The following is a 23,369-nucleotide window of genomic DNA, read 5'->3' as shown; positions in this document are numbered from 1 at the left end:
AACTGTTTAACCTCAACAATTTTTGCTGAAATCATATTGTCAAACTGTATATTGAAGTGTCCAAGAGGATAGTAAGATATGTTTTCTTTTATAATTTCCGAATTATGCATTTTACATTGGTTCAATAGATTTTTATAATGATAACACACACGTTGACCATGCGAAGTTCGTGGCTTCGATCGCCCCTTTACCCATACTTATTTTATTTTCTCATACGTCTCTTTCATTTCTATTCTGCAGCACAAATTTCAATTTCCATTTGTAAAGGCACAAAATCTGTACCTAGTTATCTCGTAAAACTATATTATTCAATTCTAAAAGCTGCGTTAGTCTGCTACCCAAAACCTGATTCAGAGGACCATCTAAGATATATATGAGACCTGCAAGTGGAAGTGAGACATCCACGACTAACCAAGAGCCACCTTGGTATGTGTCTTATCTTCGTTCTCTCCAAAAGCTCGAGGAGTAATTTATGACTTTACTTAAAACAACACGCAATGTGTTAACGTTAGCACATTCGGCAATTATGAAAAGACCAATATTTGTTATAATATGGGAGTTATGCATTTTACATTATTTCCATATATTTTATACTATTAACATACACGTTGGCAATGCTTTTACGTACCCTAATTGTGTGGTTCCTTTTGCTAATCATTCATTGTGTGAAAGTATGTACTCCATCTGTATTTCTAGATTGTGTAGGAGGATTTTGATTAGCAAGTGGCCGCATAGCTCAGTTGGTTGGAGCGTCGTGCTAATAACGCGAAGGTCGTGGGTTCGATCCCCCCTGTGGCCAATAGTTTTCATTTTCGTTACTATTTTCCTCTCTATTTCTTTATTTACCTTTATTTTTTCTCCTTCTCTTTCATTTCTTATCTGGAGTAACGAAATAAAGTCTGTGCTATTATTTTTTAAAAGTTTAACAATTCAATATCAAAACTTTATGTTACCAAAATCATGATTCAATATACGTTATATTTGAGATCTAGAAGGTGAAGTGAAAGATCCACAATCAGCTGAAGCACACTTTGGTATGTGTCTTATCTTCGTTATAGCAGTGAGCACGAGGAGTAATTCATAAGTTTACCTTAAACCTAATATAGAAAGCTATCAGTTAGAACTTTAGGCAAACATGAAAATAAATAATAAACATATTTTGGGGTATTGCACAGTAATAAAGTAAAGGTGTGTTCTCGATGTCTAGATCCGAGCCAGCTTATGAAAAGGTGACTGGATTTTGTGTGCTATAAGTGTGGGGAGAAGAGCCATGTAGCTATGAATAGCAAACGGCAAAGATTTGACAGTTGTGGAAGGTTTTCTTTATGTGTCAATGAAGGATATGCGACAAATGCCACAAGGAAGCCCAAACATGTACATGTTACAGAGAGGACATTGTGGAAGTGAATCCGCAGATTGGTGATGCTAAGAGGGAGGAACAATTATTGGAGTTACAGCTTGCCGAAGATGATGAAGAAGACGTTGAGAATTAAATACAGGATAATTATAGTGAAGAAAGAGGGGAGGAAACTGTGGGAAGCAGAGTCGATAAGACCGAACAAGAAATAGAATCGGAGGAAGAACGAAACAACAGGCGTACTGTTAGTGATAGATCGGTGACGGATCCAGGAAGTGATGACAGTAGGATGGTAGTTGAAGTCGCTGTTGAAAGGCAAACGATGTTCAGAGTTTTCAGGTAAACGGAAATGGAAATAACAGTACTGATATAGACACTTTCAAAGTCATACACAGTTGGAGAAGACGGTTTAATACAGTACCTAGACTGAAAACGAATAGCATGCGTCTCAAATCCATTAAATAATTTCTAGTATTCATGGAAATGATAAAACATGCGACATAATTTAATACTTTAAACACACTAATCATTATAATGGCCTTATATATTGTATCTCTAATTGGAAACGGCATGCTAGATTTGAATAAGCGAAAGTCTGTTTTAGAAATATTTCTAAAAAAATAAGAGGCCATATTTTATTATTGCAAGAAGCCTTTTGGGATGATGAGTTTACTGAATGTATCAGAGAAAATGAGATTTGTAATGGTGACATATTTGATAGCAATGCCGTCATTAGGAGGGCTGGTGTTGATGTTTTAGTAGTGAGAGAGGTGAAAAATCAAGTGGCACATGAAATGTTTCATAAGGGTAGAATTTTACATTTAAAATAGATCTTGATGAAGAGTGGTTGATTTAATCAATATTTATGCTCCAAATCTTGTGCGAGTAAGGTATACCTTTTAATGAGATCAAACACATATTTGCATAACAATACTAGCGATAACACTATCTTGGTTGGTGAGTTCAATAACGCTTTATCTGGAATTGATCGACATAACAAAACCTTAACAGGGCTTTCTAAAATTAGTTATGATAGAAATACAAAACGACACACATTGTCGCATGTAACCTACTCGACACACTATTGACATTCGGTCCCAGACTATTTGGAATCAGGTCACAATTAGTACTTCGAGTTCAGTACCCACCATTGTAGTTCTAGTAGTTTTCGTCTATTTTCAGTACATTTTTTCCTCTTATTTTGGTGGGGATAGAAGAGTTATATATGTGCATTTCTTGTAGGGATTTAAAGGTAATTGTTTATTCTGAAGAATATGAGTTCTAGGTGTGGTTTTCTCTTTGTATTTTGGCGACAGTGACTAGTGTGTTATAAGGCTTTGGTGATGGTCCTGAAGTGAAATATGTGTTCTATTTACATGCTGCTCTGTTGACAGGCCAGCCTCTCAAACAAATGCAGGTCAACCTTTGACAAGAACTTCACCGTGATATCATCTTTGACGGTATCTTAAATTAACATATGATTGCATTGATTGTCACACAGTGGAAAGGTCAGTATTGAGAAACAAATGTAGTGAACATATAGCAAAATAAATTGTATTCTATGTCCACGTTGCTGCAAAGGACAAACTGTGCCTCAGCCAACAAAGGCGACACACTATTTGCATCCGGTTCCAGACTGTGCATCTAACTTATTTAGCATTGAACTCTATAACGCAAACCTGGGTATGGTTCCGAACTTTGACTGGATGCACAACATCATTAACACTTCGGTGCGTCAAAATGAACAAATTTGGAAAACTATTAACTTACTTTTCTATGCAAGATTAGTTTGGAAAATGGGATTATTTGAGTTAGAGGTTATGCGAACTATGATAAATTGAATATTTATGCTGCCGAGTGGTCTAAAGCGCTGTCCGTCACTGATCACTGCCATCTCACCTCTGTCTGCGTGGGTTCGAGTCTCGGGCTCGTCAAATGTAGATACGTGAGAAAGCTTGCCGGTAGCTTCTTGTGGGTCGGTGGTTCTTTCCGGGGTTTTCCCGGTTCTTCCTCCACCATTAATACTGGCCGCCATGTATAGCCTATCTTGTGCTGAAAAATGGCGTTAAACCCTATAACAACAACAACAATATTTATGCTGATTTTCACAAGCCATTGACCATCAAATATATGGTCTGCATATTTCAAAATATTATATTTCATTATTTTGAGGACTACATTTTGTGAGAAAACACATACAAGCCTGGACGTTGTATAATAAGATGTTTTGGCTTTTATAATTCTTTTGCTTTGTGCTTTTATAATCTAAATAAGAACGGTTGTGGTGAACACACCATTTCTTGACACTACAATACATTGGAGACATCTAGTAGCTGAAGAAGGCGTGAGCTGTCCATATATTCCATTTTATTTGGTCTTTACCCTTGATACGTTACAGTATGACAGTGGAGATCTGATTTTAATCATGCTGAGTTAGGCTTGTCTCTTTTTCTTTCTTGACGATAAATTTACTCTTACTATTATTATTAATATTATCATTATTAAAACTGCTAGGAGTAGCAGTAGTTCATATGTCAGTTCCAGTAGTAGGTAATTATTTACTGGTCAATTTGAATCGATCAGGGCTTTAGGGCGGGATGCTAGATAGTAAATATGCTAGAGCTGAATTTGCATCAGAAAACTCCTGAAAGCGTAGTCAACATGATAAAACCTTGCCTATTAGCTTCGTGATCTGTAGATTTCCCACCATGAGGCACACTAGTTTCTGGATACTGTAGGCATGTCTACTTCATTTGTTTCATAATTATCATCATGGTTGCCTGTCGTTTCGCCAAATATTACAGATTGCTTAGCGATTGCTGCTGTTATATTTCTTATCACGTTATACTTTATAGACGAGTGTGTCCTAAGTAAAAATGAACTTGATGAACTTTGGTAAATTATTATTTTAACTTACTATACTGCCAATGTTCATTTCCCAATCAGTTGGTAATAAGAATGCACATTCATAGAAATCAGTATAGAGCATAGCAACTGTTTAACCTCAACAATTTTTGCTGAAATCATATTGTCAAACTGTATATTGAAGTGTCCAAGAGGATAGTAAGATATGTTTTCTTTTATAATTTCCGAATTATGCATTTTACATTGGTTCAATAGATTTTTATAATGATAACACACACGTTGACCATGCGAAGTTCGTGGCTTCGATCGCCCCTTTGGCCATACTTATTTTATTTTCTCATACGTCTCTTTCATTTCTATTCTGCAGCACAAATTTCAATTTCCATTTGTAAAGGCACAAAATCTGTACCTAGTTATCTCGTAAAACTATATTTTTCAATTCTAAAAGCTGCGTTAGTCTGCTACCCAAAACCTGATTCAGAGGACCATCTAAGATATATATGAGACCTGCAAGTGGAAGTGAGACATCCACGACTAACCAAGAGCCACCTTGGTATGTGTCTTATCTTCGTTCTCTCCAAAAGCTCGAGGAGTAATTTATGACTTTACTTAAAACAACACGCAATGTGTTAACGTTAGCACATTCGGCAATTATGAAAAGACCAATATTTGTTATAATATGGGAGTTATGCATTTTACATTATTTCCATATATTTTATACTATTAACATACACGTTGGCAATGCTTTTACGTACCCTAATTGTGTGGTTCCTTTTGCTAATCATTCATTGTGTGAAAGTATGTACTCCATCTGTATTTCTAGATTGTGTAGGAGGATTTTGATTAGCAAGTGGCCGCATAGCTCAGTTGGTTAGAGCGTCGTGCTAATAACGCGAAGGTCGTGGGTTCGATCCCCCCTGTGGCCAATAGTTTTCATTTTCGTTACTATTTTCCTCTCTATTTCTTTATTTACCTTTATTTTTTCTCCTTCTCTTTCATTTCTTATCTGGAGTAACGAAATAAAGTCTGTGCTATTATTTTTTAAAAGTTTAACAATTCAATATCAAAACTTTATGTTACCAAAATCATGATTCAATATACGTTATATTTGAGATCTAGAAGGTGAAGTGAAAGATCCACAATCAGCTGAAGCACACTTTGGTATGTGTCTTATCTTCGTTATAGCAGTGAGCACGAGGAGTAATTCATAAGTTTACCTTAAACCTAATATAGAAAGCTATCAGTTAGAACTTTAGGCAAACATGAAAATAAATAATAAACATATTTTGGGGTATTGCACAGTAATAAAGTAAAGGTGTGTTCTCGATGTCTAGATCCGAGCCAGCTTATGGAAAGGTGACTGGATTTTGTGTGCTATAAGTGTGGGGAGAAGAGCCATGTAGCTATGAATAGCAAACGGCAAAGATTTGACAGTTGTGGAAGGTTTTCTTTATGTGTCAATGAAGGATATGCGACAAATGCCACAAGGAAGCCCAAACATGTACATGTTACAGAGAGGACATTGTGGAAGTGAATCCGCAGATTGGTGATGCTAAGAGGGAGGAACAATCATTGGAGTTACAGCTTGCCGAAGATGATGAAGAAGACGTTGAGAATTAAATACAGGATAATTATAGTGAAGAAAGAGGGGAGGAAACTGTGGGAAGCAGAGTCGATAAGACCGAACAAGAAATAGAATCGGAGGAAGAACGAAACAACAGGCGTACTGTTAGTGATAGATCGGTGACGGATCCAGGAAGTGATGACAGTAGGATGGTAGTTGAAGTCGCTGTTGAAAGGCAAACGATGTTCAGAGTTTTCAGGTAAACGGAAATGGAAATAACAGTACTGATATAGACACTTTCAAAGTCATACACAGTTGGAGAAGACGGTTTAATACAGTACCTAGACTGAAAACGAATAGCATGCGTCTCAAATCCATTAAATAATTTCTAGTATTCATGGAAATGATAAAACATGCGACATAATTTAATACTTTAAACACACTAATCATTATAATGGCCTTATATATTGTATCTCTAATTGTAAACGGCATGCTAGATTTGAATAAGCGAAAGTCTGTTTTAGAAATATTTCTAAAAAAATAAGAGGCCATATTTTATTATTGCAAGAAGCCTTTTGGGATGATGAGTTTACTGAATGTATCAGAGAAAATGAGATTTGTAATGGTGACATATTTGATAGCAATGCCGTCATTAGGAGGGCTGGTGTTGATGTTTTAGTAGTGAGAGAGGTGAAAAATCAAGTGGCACATGAAATGTTTCATAAGGGTAGAATTTTACATTTAAAATAGATCTTGATGAAGAGTGGTTGATTTAATCAATATTTATGCTCCAAATCTTGTGCGAGTAAGGTATACCTTTTAATGAGATCAAACACATATTTGCATAACAATACTAGCGATAACACTATCTTGGTTGGTGAGTTCAATAACGCTTTATCTGGAATTGATCGACATAACAAAACCTTAACAGGGCTTTCTAAAATTAGTTATGATAGAAATACAAAACGACACACATTGTCGCATGTAACCTACTCGACACACTATTGACATTCGGTCCCAGACTATTTGGAATCAGGTCACAATTAGTACTTCGAGTTCAGTACCCACCATTGTAGTTCTAGCAGTTTTCGTCTATTTTCAGTACATTTTTTCCTCTTATTTTGGTGGGGATAGAAGAGTTATATATATGCATTTCTTGTAGGGATTTAAAGGTAATTGTTTATTCTGAAGAATATGAGTTCTAGGTGTGGTTTTCTCTTTGTATTTTGGCGACAGTGACTAGTGTGTTATAAGGCTTTGGTGATGGTCCTGAAGTGAAATATGTGTTCTATTTACATGCTGCTCTGTTGACAGTCCAGCCTCTCAAACAAATGCAGGTCAACCTTTGACAAGAACTTCACCGTGATATCATCTTTGACGGTATCTTAAATTAACATATGATTGTATTGATTGTCACACAGTGGAAAGGTCAGTATTGAGAAACAAATGTAGTGAACATATAGCAAAATAAATTGTATTCTATGTCCACGTTGCTGTAAAGGACAAACTGTGCCTCAGCCAACAAAGGCGACACACTATTTGCATCCGGTTCCAGACTGTGCATCTAACTTATTTAGCATTGAACTCTATAACGCAAACCTGGGTATGGTTCCGAACTTTGACTGGATGCACAACATCATTAACACTTCGGTGCGTCAAAATGAACAAATTTGGAAAACTATTAACTTACTTTTCTATGCAAGATTAGTTTGGAAAATGGGATTATTTGAGTTAGAGGTTATGCGAACTATGATAAATTGAATATTTATGCTGCCGAGTGGTCTAAAGCGCTGTCCGTCACTGATCACTGCCATCTCACCTCTGTCTGCGTGGGTTCGAGTCTCGGGCTCGTCAAATGTAGATACGTGAGAAAGCTTGCCGGTAGCTTCTTGTGGGTCGGTGGTTCTTTCCGGGGTTTTCCCGGTTCTTCCTCCACCATTAATACTGGCCGCCATGTATAGCCTCTCTTGTGCTGAAAAATGGCGTTAAACCCTATAACAACAACAACAATATTTATGCTGATTTTCACAAGCCATTGACCATCAAATATATGGTCTGCATATTTTAAAATATTATATTTCATTATTTTGAGGACTACATTTTGTGAGAAAACACATACAAGCCTGGACGTTGTATAATAAGATGTTTTGGCTTTTATAATTCTTTTGCTTTGTGCTTTTATAATCTAAATAAGAACGGTTGTGGTGAACACACCATTTCTTGACACTACAATACATTGGAGACATCTAGTAGCTGAAGAAGGCGTGAGCTGTCCATATATTCCATTTTATTTGGTCTTTACCCTTGATACGTTACAGTATGACAGTGGAGATCTGATTTTAATCATGCTGAGTTAGGCTTGTCTCTTTTTCTTTCTTGACGATAAATTTACTCTTACTATTATTATTAATATTATCATTATTAAAACTGCTAGGAGTAGCAGTAGTTCATATGTCAGTTCCAGTAGTAGGTAATTATTTACTGGTCAATTTGAATCGATCAGGGCTTTAGGGCGGGATGCTAGATAGTAAATATGCTAGAGCTGAATTTGCATCAGATAACTCCTGAAAGCGTAGTCAACATGATAAAACCTTGCCTATTAGCTTCGTGATCTGTAGATTTCCCACCATGAGGCACACTAGTTTCTGGATACTGTAGGCATGTCTACTTCATTTGTTTCATAATTATCATCATGGTTGCCTGTCGTTTCGCCAAATATTACAGATTGCTTAGCGATTGCTGCTGTTATATTTCTTATCACGTTATACTTTATAGACGAGTGTGTCCTAAGTAAAAATGAACTTGATGAACTTTGGTAAATTATTATTTTAACTTACTATACTGCCAATGTTCATTTCCCAATCAGTTGGTAATAAGAATGCACATTCATAGAAATCAGTATAGAGCATAGCAACTGTTTAACCTCAACAATTTTTGCTGAAATCATATTGTCAAACTGTATATTGAAGTGTCCAAGAGGATAGTAAGATATGTTTTCTTTTATAATTTCCGAATTATGCATTTTACATTGGTTCAATAGATTTTTATAATGATAACACACACGTTGACCATGCGAAGTTCGTGGCTTCGATCGCCCCTTTGGCCATACTTATTTTATTTTCTCATACGTCTCTTTCATTTCTATTCTGCAGCACAAATTTCAATTTCCATTTGTAAAGGCACAAAATCTGTACCTAGTTATCTCGTAAAACTATATTATTCAATTCTAAAAGCTGCGTTAGTCTGCTACCCAAAACCTGGTTCAGAGGACCATCTAAGATATATATGAGACCTGCAAGTGGAAGTGAGACATCCACGACTAACCAAGAGCCACCTTGGTATGTGTCTTATCTTCGTTCTCTCCAAAAGCTCGAGGAGTAATTTATGACTTTACTTAAAACAACACGCAATGTGTTAACGTTAGCACATTCGGCAATTATGAAAAGACCAATATTTGTTATAATATGGGAGTTATGCATTTTACATTATTTCCATATATTTTATACTATTAACATACACGTTGGCAATGCTTTTACGTACCCTAATTGTGTGGTTCCTTTTGCTAATCATTCATTGTGTGAAAGTATGTACTCCATCTGTATTTCTAGATTGTGTAGGAGGATTTTGATTAGCAAGTGGCCGCATAGCTCAGTTGGTTGGAGCGTCGTGCTAATAACGCGAAGGTCGTGGGTTCGATCCCCCCTGTGGCCAATAGTTTTCATTTTCGTTACTATTTTCCTCTCTATTTCTTTATTTACCTTTATTTTTTCTCCTTCTCTTTCATTTCTTATCTGGAGTAACGAAATAAAGTCTGTGCTGTTATTTTTTAAAAGTTTAACAATTCAATATCAAAACTTTATGTTACCAAAATCATGATTCAATATACGTTATATTTGAGATCTAGAAGGTGAAGTGAAAGATCCACAATCAGCTGAAGCACACTTTGGTATGTGTCTTATCTTCGTTATAGCAGTGAGCACGAGGAGTAATTCATAAGTTTACCTTAAACCTAATATAGAAAGCTATCAGTTAGAACTTTAGGCAAACATGAAAATAAATAATAAACATATTTTGGGGTATTGCACAGTAATAAAGTAAAGGTGTGTTCTCGATGTCTAGATCCGAGCCAGCTTATGGAAAGGTGACTGGATTTTGTGTGCTATAAGTGTGGGGAGAAGAGCCATGTAGCTATGAATAGCAAACGGCAAAGATTTGACAGTTGTGGAAGGTTTTCTTTATGTGTCAATGAAGGATATGCGACAAATGCCACAAGGAAGCCCAAACATGTACATGTTACAGAGAGGACATTGTGGAAGTGAATCCGCAGATTGGTGATGCTAAGAGGGAGGAACAATCATTGGAGTTACAGCTTGCCGAAGATGATGAAGAAGACGTTGAGAATTAAATACAGGATAATTATAGTGAAGAAAGAGGGGAGGAAACTGTGGGAAGCAGAGTCGATAAGACCGAACAAGAAATAGAATCGGAGGAAGAACGAAACAACAGGCGTACTGTTAGTGATAGATCGGTGACGGATCCAGGAAGTGATGACAGTAGGATGGTAGTTGAAGTCGCTGTTGAAAGGCAAACGATGTTCAGAGTTTTCAGGTAAACGGAAATGGAAATAACAGTACTGATATAGACACTTTCAAAGTCATACACAGTTGGAGAAGACGGTTTAATACAGTACCTAGACTGAAAACGAATAGCATGCGTCTCAAATCCATTAAATAATTTCTAGTATTCATGGAAATGATAAAACATGCGACATAATTTAATACTTTAAACACACTAATCATTATAATGGCCTTATATATTGTATCTCTAATTGTAAACGGCATGCTAGATTTGAATAAGCGAAAGTCTGTTTTAGAAATATTTCTAAAAAAATAAGAGGCCATATTTTATTATTGCAAGAAGCCTTTTGGGATGATGAGTTTACTGAATGTATCAGAGAAAATGAGATTTGTAATGGTGACATATTTGATAGCAATGCCGTCATTAGGAGGGCTGGTGTTGATGTTTTAGTAGTGAGAGAGGTGAAAAATCAAGTGGCACATGAAATGTTTCATAAGGGTAGAATTTTACATTTAAAATAGATCTTGATGAAGAGTGGTTGATTTAATCAATATTTATGCTCCAAATCTTGTGCGAGTAAGGTATACCTTTTAATGAGATCAAACACATATTTGCATAACAATACTAGCGATAACACTATCTTGGTTGGTGAGTTCAATAACGCTTTATCTGGAATTGATCGACATAACAAAACCTTAACAGGGCTTTCTAAAATTAGTTATGATAGAAATACAAAACGACACACATTGTCGCATGTAACCTACTCGACACACTATTGACATTCGGTCCCAGACTATTTGGAATCAGGTCACAATTAGTACTTCGAGTTCAGTACCCACCATTGTAGTTCTAGCAGTTTTCGTCTATTTTCAGTACATTTTTTCCTCTTATTTTGGTGGGGATAGAAGAGTTATATATATGCATTTCTTGTAGGGATTTAAAGGTAATTGTTTATTCTGAAGAATATGAGTTCTAGGTGTGGTTTTCTCTTTGTATTTTGGCGACAGTGACTAGTGTGTTATAAGGCTTTGGTGATGGTCCTGAAGTGAAATATGTGTTCTATTTACATGCTGCTCTGTTGACAGTCCAGCCTCTCAAACAAATGCAGGTCAACCTTTGACAAGAACTTCACCGTGATATCATCTTTGACGGTATCTTAAATTAACATATGATTGTATTGATTGTCACACAGTGGAAAGGTCAGTATTGAGAAACAAATGTAGTGAACATATAGCAAAATAAATTGTATTCTATGTCCACGTTGCTGTAAAGGACAAACTGTGCCTCAGCCAACAAAGGCGACACACTATTTGCATCCGGTTCCAGACTGTGCATCTAACTTATTTAGCATTGAACTCTATAACGCAAACCTGGGTATGGTTCCGAACTTTGACTGGATGCACAACATCATTAACACTTCGGTGCGTCAAAATGAACAAATTTGGAAAACTATTAACTTACTTTTCTATGCAAGATTAGTTTGGAAAATGGGATTATTTGAGTTAGAGGTTATGCGAACTATGATAAATTGAATATTTATGCTGCCGAGTGGTCTAAAGCGCTGTCCGTCACTGATCACTGCCATCTCACCTCTGTCTGCGTGGGTTCGAGTCTCGGGCTCGTCAAATGTAGATACGTGAGAAAGCTTGCCGGTAGCTTCTTGTGGGTCGGTGGTTCTTTCCGGGGTTTTCCCGGTTCTTCCTCCACCATTAATACTGGCCGCCATGTATAGCCTATCTTGTGCTGAAAAATGGCGTTAAACCCTATAACAACAACAACAATATTTATGCTGATTTTCACAAGCCATTGACCATCAAATATATGGTCTGCATATTTCAAAATATTATATTTCATTATTTTGAGGACTACATTTTGTGAGAAAACACATACAAGCCTGGCCGTTGTATAATAAGATGTTTTGGCTTTTATAATTCTTTTGCTTTGTGCTTTTATAATCTAAATAAGAACGGTTGTGGTGAACACACCATTTCTTGACACTACAATACATTGGAGACATCTAGTAGCTGAAGAAGGCGTGAGCTGTCCATATATTCCATTTTATTTGGTCTTTACCCTTGATACGTTACAGTATGACAGTGGAGATCTGATTTTAATCATGCTGAGTTAGGCTTGTCTCTTTTTCTTTCTTGACGATAAATTTACTCTTACTATTATTATTAATATTATCATTATTAAAACTGCTAGGAGTAGCAGTAGTTCATATGTCAGTTCCAGTAGTAGGTAATTATTTACTGGTCAATTTGAATCGATCAGGGCTTTAGGGCGGGATGCTAGATAGTAAATATGCTAGAGCTGAATTTGCATCAGATAACTCCTGAAAGCGTAGTCAACATGATAAAACCTTGCCTATTAGCTTCGTGATCTGTAGATTTCCCACCATGAGGCACACTAGTTTCTGGATACTGTAGGCATGTCTACTTCATTTGTTTCATAATTATCATCATGGTTGCCTGTCGTTTCGCCAAATATTACAGATTGCTTAGCGATTGCTGCTGTTATATTTCTTATCACGTTATACTTTATAGACGAGTGTGTCCTAAGTAAAAATGAACTTGATGAACTTTGGTAAATTATTATTTTAACTTACCATACTGCCAATGTTCATTTCCCAATCAGTTGGTAATAAGAATGCACATTCATAGAAATCAGTATAGAGCATAGCAACTGTTTAACCTCAACAATTTTTGCTGAAATCATATTGTCAAACTGTATATTGAAGTGTCCAAGAGGATAGTAAGATATGTTTTCTTTTATAATTTCCGAATTATGCATTTTACATTGGTTCAATAGATTTTTATAATGATAACACACACGTTGACCATGCGAAGTTCGTGGCTTCGATCGCCCCTTTGGCCATACTTATTTTATTTTCTCATACGTCTCTTTCATTTCTATTCTGCAGCACAAATTTCAATTTCCATTTGTAAAGGCACAAAATCTGTACCTAGTTATCTCGTAAAACTATATTATTCAATTCTAAAAGCTGCGTTAGTCTGCTACCCAAAACCTGATTCAGAGGACCATCTAAGATATATATGAGACCTGCAAGTGGAAGTGAGACATCCACGACTAACCAAGAGCCACCTTGGTATGTGTCTTATCTTCGTTCTCTCCAAAAGCTCGAGGAGTAATTTATGACTTTACTTAAAACAACACGCAATGTGTTAACGTTAGCACATTCGGCAATTATGAAAAGACCAATATTTGTTATAATATGGGAGTTATGCATTTTACATTATTTCCATATATTTTATACTATTAACATACACGTTGGCAATGCTTTTACGTACCCTAATTGTGTGGTTCCTTTTGCTAATCATTCATTGTGTGAAAGTATGTACTCCATCTGTATTTCTAGATTGTGTAGGAGGATTTTGATTAGCAAGTGGCCGCATAGCTCAGTTGGTTGGAGCGTCGTGCTAATAACGCGAAGGTCGTGGGTTCGATCCCCCCTGTGGCCAATAGTTTTCATTTTCGTTACTATTTTCCTCTCTATTTCTTTATTTACCTTTATTTTTTCTCCTTCTCTTTCATTTCTTATCTGGAGTAACGAAATAAAGTCTGTGCTATTATTTTTTAAAAGTTTAACAATTCAATATCAAAACTTTATGTTACCAAAATCATGATTCAATATACGTTATATTTGAGATCTAGAAGGTGAAGTGAAAGATCCACAATCAGCTGAAGCACACTTTGGTATGTGTCTTATCTTCGTTATAGCAGTGAGCACGAGGAGTAATTCATAAGTTTACCTTAAACCTAATATAGAAAGCTATCAGTTAGAACTTTAGGCAAACATGAAAATAAATAATAAACATATTTTGGGGTATTGCACAGTAATAAAGTAAAGGTGTGTTCTCGATGTCTAGATCCGAGCCAGCTTATGAAAAGGTGACTGGATTTTGTGTGCTATAAGTGTGGGGAGAAGAGCCATGTAGCTATGAATAGCAAACGGCAAAGATTTGACAGTTGTGGAAGGTTTTCTTTATGTGTCAATGAAGGATATGCGACAAATGCCACAAGGAAGCCCAAACATGTACATGTTACAGAGAGGACATTGTGGAAGTGAATCCGCAGATTGGTGATGCTAAGAGGGAGGAACAATCATTGGAGTTACAGCTTGCCGAAGATGATGAAGAAGACGTTGAGAATTAAATACAGGATAATTATAGTGAAGAAAGAGGGGAGGAAACTGTGGGAAGCAGAGTCGATAAGACCGAACAAGAAATAGAATCGGAGGAAGAACGAAACAACAGGCGTACTGTTAGTGATAGATCGGTGACGGATCCAGGAAGTGATGACAGTAGGATGGTAGTTGAAGTCGCTGTTGAAAGGCAAACGATGTTCAGAGTTTTCAGGTAAACGGAAATGGAAATAACAGTACTGATATAGACACTTTCAAAGTCATACACAGTTGGAGAAGACGGTTTAATACAGTACCTAGACTGAAAACGAATAGCATGCGTCTCAAATCCATTAAATAATTTCTAGTATTCATGGAAATGATAAAACATGCGACATAATTTAATACTTTAAACACACTAATCATTATAATGGCCTTATATATTGTATCTCTAATTGTAAACGGCATGCTAGATTTGAACAAGCGAAAGTCTGTTTTAGAAATATTTCTAAAAAATAAGAGGCCATATTTTATTATTGCAAGAAGCCTTTTGGGATGATGAGTTTACTGAATGTATCACAGAAAATGAGATTTGTAATGGAGACATATTTGATAGCAATGCCGTCATTAGGAGGGCTGGTGTTGATGTTTTAGTAGTGAGAGAGGTGAAAAATCAAGTGGCACATGAAATGTTTCATAAGGGTCGAATTTTACATTTAAAATAGATCTTGATGAAGAGTGGTTGATTTAATCAATATTTATGCTCCAAATCTTGTGCGAGTAAGGTATACCTTTTAATGAGATCAAACACATATTTGCATAACAATACTAGCGATAACACTATCTTGGTTGGTGAGTTCAATAACGCTTTATCTGGAATTGATCGACATAACAAAACCTTAACAGGGCTTTCTAAAATTAGTTATGATAGAAATACAAAACGACACACATTGTCGCATTTAACCTACTCGACACACTATTGACATTCGGTCCCAGACTATTTGGAATCAGGTCACAATTAGTACTTCGAGTTCAGTACCCACCATTGTAGTTCTAGCAGTTTTCGTCTATTTTCAGTACATTTTTCCCCTTATTTTGGTGGGGATAGAAGAGTTATATATATGCATTTCTTGTAGGGATTTAAAGGTAATTGTTTATTCTGAAGAATATGAGTTCTAGGTGTGGTTTTCTCTTTGTATTTTGGCGACAGTGACTAGTGTGTTATAAGGCTTTGGTGATGGTCCTGAAGTGAAATATGTGTTCTATTTACATGCTGCTCTGTTGACAGTCCAGCCTCTCAAACAAATGCAGGTCAACCTTTGACAAGAACTTCACCGTGATATCATCTTTGACGGTATCTTAAATTAACATATGATTGTATTGATTGTCACACAGTGGAAAGGTCAGTATTGAGAAACAAATGTAGTGAACATATAGCAAAATAAATTGTATTCTATGTCCACGTTGCTGTAAAGGACAAACTGTGCCTCAGCCAACAAAGGCGACACACTATTTGCATCCGGTTCCAGACTGTGCATCTAACTTATTTAGCATTGAACTCTATAACGCAAACCTGGGTATGGTTCCGAACTTTGACTGGATGCACAACATCATTAACACTTCGGTGCGTCAAAATGAACAAATTTGGAAAACTATTAACTTACTTTTCTATGCAAGATTAGTTTGGAAAATGGGATTATTTGAGTTAGAGGTTATGCGAACTATGATAAATTGAATATTTATGCTGCCGAGTGGTCTAAAGCGCTGTCCGTCACTGATCACTGCCATCTCACCTCTGTCTGCGTGGGTTCGAGTCTCGGGCTCGTCAAATGTAGATACGTGAGAAAGCTTGCCGGTAGCTTCTCGTGGGTCGGTGGTTCTTTCCGGGGTTTTCCCGGTTCTTCCTCCACCATTGATACTGGCCGCCATGTATAGCCTATCTTGTGCTGAAAAATGGCGTTAAACCCTATAACAACAACAACAATATTTATGCTGATTTTCACAAGCCATTGACCATCAAATATATGGTCTGCATATTTTAAAATATTATATTTCATTATTTTGAGGACTACATTTTGTGAGAAAACACATACAAGCCTGGACGTTGTATAATAAGATGTTTTGGCTTTTATAATTCTTTTGCTTTGTGCTTTTATAATCTAAATAAGAACGGTTGTGGTGAACACACCATTTCTTGACACTACAATACATTGGAGACATCTAGTAGCTGAAGAAGGCGTGAGCTGTCCATATATTCCATTTTATTTGGTCTTTACCCTTGATACGTTACAGTATGACAGTGGAGATCTGATTTTAATCATGCTGAGTTAGGCTTGTCTCTTTTTCTTTCTTGACGATAAATTTACTCTTACTATTATTATTAATATTATCATTATTAAAACTGCTAGGAGTAGCAGTAGTTCATATGTCAGTTCCAGTAGTAGGTAATTATTTACTGGTCAATTTGAATCGATCAGGGCTTTAGGGCGGGATGCTAGATAGTAAATATGCTAGAGCTGAATTTGCATCAGATAACTCCTGAAAGCGTAGTCAACATGATAAAACCTTGCCTATTAGCTTCGTGATCTGTAGATTTCCCACCATGAGGCACACTAGTTTCTGGATACTGTAGGCATGTCTACTTCATTTGTTTCATAATTATCATCATGGTTGCCTGTCGTTTCGCCAAATATTACAGATTGCTTAGCGATTGCTGCTGTTATATTTCTTATCACGTTATACTTTATAGACGAGTGTGTCCTAAGTAAAAATGAACTTGATGAACTTTGGTAAATTATTATTTTAACTTACTATACTGCCAATGTTCATTTCCCAATCAGTTGGTAATAAGAATGCACATTCATAGAAATCAGTATAGAGCATAGCAACTGTTTAACCTCAACAATTTTTGCTGAAATCATATTGTCAAACTGTATATTGAAGTGTCCAAGAGGATAGTAAGATATGTTTTCTTTTATAATTTCCGAATTATGCATTTTACATTGGTTCAATAGATTTTTATAATGATAACACACACGTTGACCATGCGAAGTTCGTGGCTTCGATCGCCCCTTTGGCCATACTTATTTTATTTTCTCATACGTCTCTTTCATTTCTATTCTGCAGCACAAATTTCAATTTCCATTTGTAAAGGCACAAAATCTGTACCTAGTTATCTCGTAAAACTATATTATTCAATTCTAAAAGCTGCGTTAGTCTGCTACCCAAAACCTGGTTCAGAGGACCATCTAAGATATATATGAGACCTGCAAGTGGAAGTGAGACATCCACGACTAACCAAGAGCCACCTTGGTATGTGTCTTATCTTCGTTCTCTCCAAAAGCTCGAGGAGTAATTTATGACTTTACTTAAAACAGCACGCAATGTGTTAACGTTAGCACATTCGGCAATTATGAAAAGACCAATATTTGTTATAATATGGGAGTTATGCATTTTACATTATTTCCATATATTTTATACTATTAACATACACGTTGGCAATGCTTTTACGTACCCTAATTGTGTGGTTCCTTTTGCTAATCATTCATTGTGTGAAAGTATGTACTCCATCTGTATTTCTAGATTGTGTAGGAGGATTTTGATTAGCAAGTGGCCGCATAGCTCAGTTGGTTGGAGCGTCGTGCTAATAACGCGAAGGTCGTGGGTTCGATCCCCCCTGTGGCCAATAGTTTTCATTTTCGTTACTATTTTCCTCTCTATTTCTTTATTTACCTTTATTTTTTCTCCTTCTCTTTCATTTCTTATCTGGAGTAACGAAATAAAGTCTGTGCTGTTATTTTTTAAAAGTTTAACAATTCAATATCAAAACTTTATGTTACCAAAATCATGATTCAATATACGTTATATTTGAGATCTAGAAGGTGAAGTGAAAGATCCACAATCAGCTGAAGCACACTTTGGTATGTGTCTTATCTTCGTTATAGCAGTGAGCACGAGGAGTAATTCATAAGTTTACCTTAAACCTAATATAGAAAGCTATCAGTTAGAACTTTAGGCAAACATGAAAATAAATAATAAACATATTTTGGGGTATTGCACAGTAATAAAGTAAAGGTGTGTTCTCGATGTCTAGATCCGAGCCAGCTTATGGAAAGGTGACTGGATTTTGTGTGCTATAAGTGTGGGGAGAAGAGCCATGTAGCTATGAATAGCAAACGGCAAAGATTTGACAGTTGTGGAAGGTTTTCTTTATGTGTCAATGAAGGATATGCGACAAATGCCACAAGGAAGCCCAAACATGTACATGTTACAGAGAGGACATTGTGGAAGTGAATCCGCAGATTGGTGATGCTAAGAGGGAGGAACAATCATTGGAGTTACAGCTTGCCGAAGATGATGAAGAAGACGTTGAGAATTAAATACAGGATAATTATAGTGAAGAAAGAGGGGAGGAAACTGTGGGAAGCAGAGTCGATAAGACCGAACAAGAAATAGAATCGGAGGAAGAACGAAACAACAGGCGTACTGTTAGTGATAGATCGGTGACGGATCCAGGAAGTGATGACAGTAGGATGGTAGTTGAAGTCGCTGTTGAAAGGCAAACGATGTTCAGAGTTTTCAGGTAAACGGAAATGGAAATAACAGTACTGATATAGACACTTTCAAAGTCATACACAGTTGGAGAAGACGGTTTAATACAGTACCTAGACTGAAAACGAATAGCATGCGTCTCAAATCCATTAAATAATTTCTAGTATTCATGGAAATGATAAAACATGCGACATAATTTAATACTTTAAACACACTAATCATTATAATGGCCTTATATATTGTATCTCTAATTGTAAACGGCATGCTAGATTTGAATAAGCGAAAGTCTGTTTTAGAAATATTTCTAAAAAAATAAGAGGCCATATTTTATTATTGCAAGAAGCCTTTTGGGATGATGAGTTTACTGAATGTATCAGAGAAAATGAGATTTGTAATGGTGACATATTTGATAGCAATGCCGTCATTAGGAGGGCTGGTGTTGATGTTTTAGTAGTGAGAGAGGTGAAAAATCAAGTGGCACATGAAATGTTTCATAAGGGTAGAATTTTACATTTAAAATAGATCTTGATGAAGAGTGGTTGATTTAATCAATATTTATGCTCCAAATCTTGTGCGAGTAAGGTATACCTTTTAATGAGATCAAACACATATTTGCATAACAATACTAGCGATAACACTATCTTGGTTGGTGAGTTCAATAACGCTTTATCTGGAATTGATCGACATAACAAAACCTTAACAGGGCTTTCTAAAATTAGTTATGATAGAAATACAAAACGACACACATTGTCGCATGTAACCTACTCGACACACTATTGACATTCGGTCCCAGACTATTTGGAATCAGGTCACAATTAGTACTTCGAGTTCAGTACCCACCATTGTAGTTCTAGCAGTTTTCGTCTATTTTCAGTACATTTTTTCCTCTTATTTTGGTGGGGATAGAAGAGTTATATATATGCATTTCTTGTAGGGATTTAAAGGTAATTGTTTATTCTGAAGAATATGAGTTCTAGGTGTGGTTTTCTCTTTGTATTTTGGCGACAGTGACTAGTGTGTTATAAGGCTTTGGTGATGGTCCTGAAGTGAAATATGTGTTCTATTTACATGCTGCTCTGTTGACAGTCCAGCCTCTCAAACAAATGCAGGTCAACCTTTGACAAGAACTTCACCGTGATATCATCTTTGACGGTATCTTAAATTAACATATGATTGTATTGATTGTCACACAGTGGAAAGGTCAGTATTGAGAAACAAATGTAGTGAACATATAGCAAAATAAATTGTATTCTATGTCCACGTTGCTGTAAAGGACAAACTGTGCCTCAGCCAACAAAGGCGACACACTATTTGCATCCGGTTCCAGACTGTGCATCTAACTTATTTAGCATTGAACTCTATAACGCAAACCTGGGTATGGTTCCGAACTTTGACTGGATGCACAACATCATTAACACTTCGGTGCGTCAAAATGAACAAATTTGGAAAACTATTAACTTACTTTTCTATGCAAGATTAGTTTGGAAAATGGGATTATTTGAGTTAGAGGTTATGCGAACTATGATAAATTGAATATTTATGCTGCCGAGTGGTCTAAAGCGCTGTCCGTCACTGATCACTGCCATCTCACCTCTGTCTGCGTGGGTTCGAGTCTCGGGCTCGTCAAATGTAGATACGTGAGAAAGCTTGCCGGTAGCTTCTTGTGGGTCGGTGGTTCTTTCCGGGGTTTTCCCGGTTCTTCCTCCACCATTAATACTGGCCGCCATGTATAGCCTATCTTGTGCTGAAAAATGGCGTTAAACCCTATAACAACAACAACAATATTTATGCTGATTTTCACAAGCCATTGACCATCAAATATATGGTCTGCATATTTCAAAATATTATATTTCATTATTTTGAGGACTACATTTTGTGAGAAAACACATACAAGCCTGGCCGTTGTATAATAAGATGTTTTGGCTTTTATAATTCTTTTGCTTTGTGCTTTTATAATCTAAATAAGAACGGTTGTGGTGAACACACCATTTCTTGACACTACAATACATTGGAGACATCTAGTAGCTGAAGAAGGCGTGAGCTGTCCATATATTCCATTTTATTTGGTCTTTACCCTTGATACGTTACAGTATGACAGTGGAGATCTGATTTTAATCATGCTGAGTTAGGCTTGTCTCTTTTTCTTTCTTGACGATAAATTTACTCTTACTATTATTATTAATATTATCATTATTAAAACTGCTAGGAGTAGCAGTAGTTCATATGTCAGTTCCAGTAGTAGGTAATTATTTACTGGTCAATTTGAATCGATCAGGGCTTTAGGGCGGGATGCTAGATAGTAAATATGCTAGAGCTGAATTTGCATCAGATAACTCCTGAAAGCGTAGTCAACATGATAAAACCTTGCCTATTAGCTTCGTGATCTGTAGATTTCCCACCATGAGGCACACTAGTTTCTGGATACTGTAGGCATGTCTACTTCATTTGTTTCATAATTATCATCATGGTTGCCTGTCGTTTCGCCAAATATTACAGATTGCTTAGCGATTGCTGCTGTTATATTTCTTATCACGTTATACTTTATAGACGAGTGTGTCCTAAGTAAAAATGAACTTGATGAACTTTGGTAAATTATTATTTTAACTTACCATACTGCCAATGTTCATTTCCCAATCAGTTGGTAATAAGAATGCACATTCATAGAAATCAGTATAGAGCATAGCAACTGTTTAACCTCAACAATTTTTGCTGAAATCATATTGTCAAACTGTATATTGAAGTGTCCAAGAGGATAGTAAGATATGTTTTCTTTTATAATTTCCGAATTATGCATTTTACATTGGTTCAATAGATTTTTATAATGATAACACACACGTTGACCATGCGAAGTTCGTGGCTTCGATCGCCCCTTTGGCCATACTTATTTTATTTTCTCATACGTCTCTTTCATTTCTATTCTGCAGCACAAATTTCAATTTCCATTTGTAAAGGCACAAAATCTGTACCTAGTTATCTCGTAAAACTATATTATTCAATTCTAAAAGCTGCGTTAGTCTGCTACCCAAAACCTGATTCAGAGGACCATCTAAGATATATATGAGACCTGCAAGTGGAAGTGAGACATCCACGACTAACCAAGAGCCACCTTGGTATGTGTCTTATCTTCGTTCTCTCCAAAAGCTCGAGGAGTAATTTATGACTTTACTTAAAACAACACGCAATGTGTTAACGTTAGCACATTCGGCAATTATGAAAAGACCAATATTTGTTATAATATGGGAGTTATGCATTTTACATTATTTCCATATATTTTATACTATTAACATACACGTTGGCAATGCTTTTACGTACCCTAATTGTGTGGTTCCTTTTGCTAATCATTCATTGTGTGAAAGTATGTACTCCATCTGTATTTCTAGATTGTGTAGGAGGATTTTGATTAGCAAGTGGCCGCATAGCTCAGTTGGTTGGAGCGTCGTGCTAATAACGCGAAGGTCGTGGGTTCGATCCCCCCTGTGGCCAATAGTTTTCATTTTCGTTACTATTTTCCTCTCTATTTCTTTATTTACCTTTATTTTTTCTCCTTCTCTTTCATTTCTTATCTGGAGTAACGAAATAAAGTCTGTGCTATTATTTTTTAAAAGTTTAACAATTCAATATCAAAACTTTATGTTACCAAAATCATGATTCAATATACGTTATATTTGAGATCTAGAAGGTGAAGTGAAAGATCCACAATCAGCTGAAGCACACTTTGGTATGTGTCTTATCTTCGTTATAGCAGTGAGCACGAGGAGTAATTCATAAGTTTACCTTAAACCTAATATAGAAAGCTATCAGTTAGAACTTTAGGCAAACATGAAAATAAATAATAAACATATTTTGGGGTATTGCACAGTAATAAAGTAAAGGTGTGTTCTCGATGTCTAGATCCGAGCCAGCTTATGAAAAGGTGACTGGATTTTGTGTGCTATAAGTGTGGGGAGAAGAGCCATGTAGCTATGAATAGCAAACGGCAAAGATTTGACAGTTGTGGAAGGTTTTCTTTATGTGTCAATGAAGGATATGCGACAAATGCCACAAGGAAGCCCAAACATGTACATGTTACAGAGAGGACATTGTGGAAGTGAATCCGCAGATTGGTGATGCTAAGAGGGAGGAACAATCATTGGAGTTACAGCTTGCCGAAGATGATGAAGAAGACGTTGAGAATTAAATACAGGATAATTATAGTGAAGAAAGAGGGGAGGAAACTGTGGGAAGCAGAGTCGATAAGACCGAACAAGAAATAGAATCGGAGGAAGAACGAAACAACAGGCGTACTGTTAGTGATAGATCGGTGACGGATC

General features: G+C 36.3%; 6 non-coding genes across 6 annotated transcripts; all 6 read left to right on the top strand.

The window, feature by feature from the left end:
• Nucleotides 1-725: 725 nt before the first annotated feature.
• Nucleotides 726-799, top strand: Trnai-aau (transfer RNA isoleucine (anticodon AAU)). Its single transcript has one exon. It is a non-coding gene; the product is annotated as a tRNA-Ile (tRNA).
• A 4,275-nt stretch (nt 800-5,074) lies between these two features.
• Trnai-aau (transfer RNA isoleucine (anticodon AAU)) lies at nt 5,075-5,148 on the top strand. The gene has a single exon. It is a non-coding gene; the product is annotated as a tRNA-Ile (tRNA).
• A 4,275-nt stretch (nt 5,149-9,423) lies between these two features.
• On the top strand, nt 9,424-9,497 carry Trnai-aau (transfer RNA isoleucine (anticodon AAU)). The gene has a single exon. It is a non-coding gene; the product is annotated as a tRNA-Ile (tRNA).
• A 4,275-nt stretch (nt 9,498-13,772) lies between these two features.
• Nucleotides 13,773-13,846, top strand: Trnai-aau (transfer RNA isoleucine (anticodon AAU)). The gene has a single exon. It is a non-coding gene; the product is annotated as a tRNA-Ile (tRNA).
• A 4,273-nt stretch (nt 13,847-18,119) lies between these two features.
• On the top strand, nt 18,120-18,193 carry Trnai-aau (transfer RNA isoleucine (anticodon AAU)). Its single transcript has one exon. It is a non-coding gene; the product is annotated as a tRNA-Ile (tRNA).
• A 4,275-nt stretch (nt 18,194-22,468) lies between these two features.
• On the top strand, nt 22,469-22,542 carry Trnai-aau (transfer RNA isoleucine (anticodon AAU)). The gene has a single exon. It is a non-coding gene; the product is annotated as a tRNA-Ile (tRNA).
• The last annotated feature ends 827 nt before the right edge of the window (nt 22,543-23,369 follow it).

The sequence above is a fragment of the Sinohyriopsis cumingii genome, unplaced genomic scaffold, assembly GCF_028554795.1.
Source record: "Sinohyriopsis cumingii isolate HCF-2022 unplaced genomic scaffold, ASM2855479v2 utg002228l, whole genome shotgun sequence".
NCBI lineage: Eukaryota > Metazoa > Mollusca > Bivalvia > Unionida > Unionidae > Sinohyriopsis > Sinohyriopsis cumingii.
Note: the sequence above shows the minus strand (reverse complement) of the source record. Positions and strands in the feature narration are given on the sequence as shown.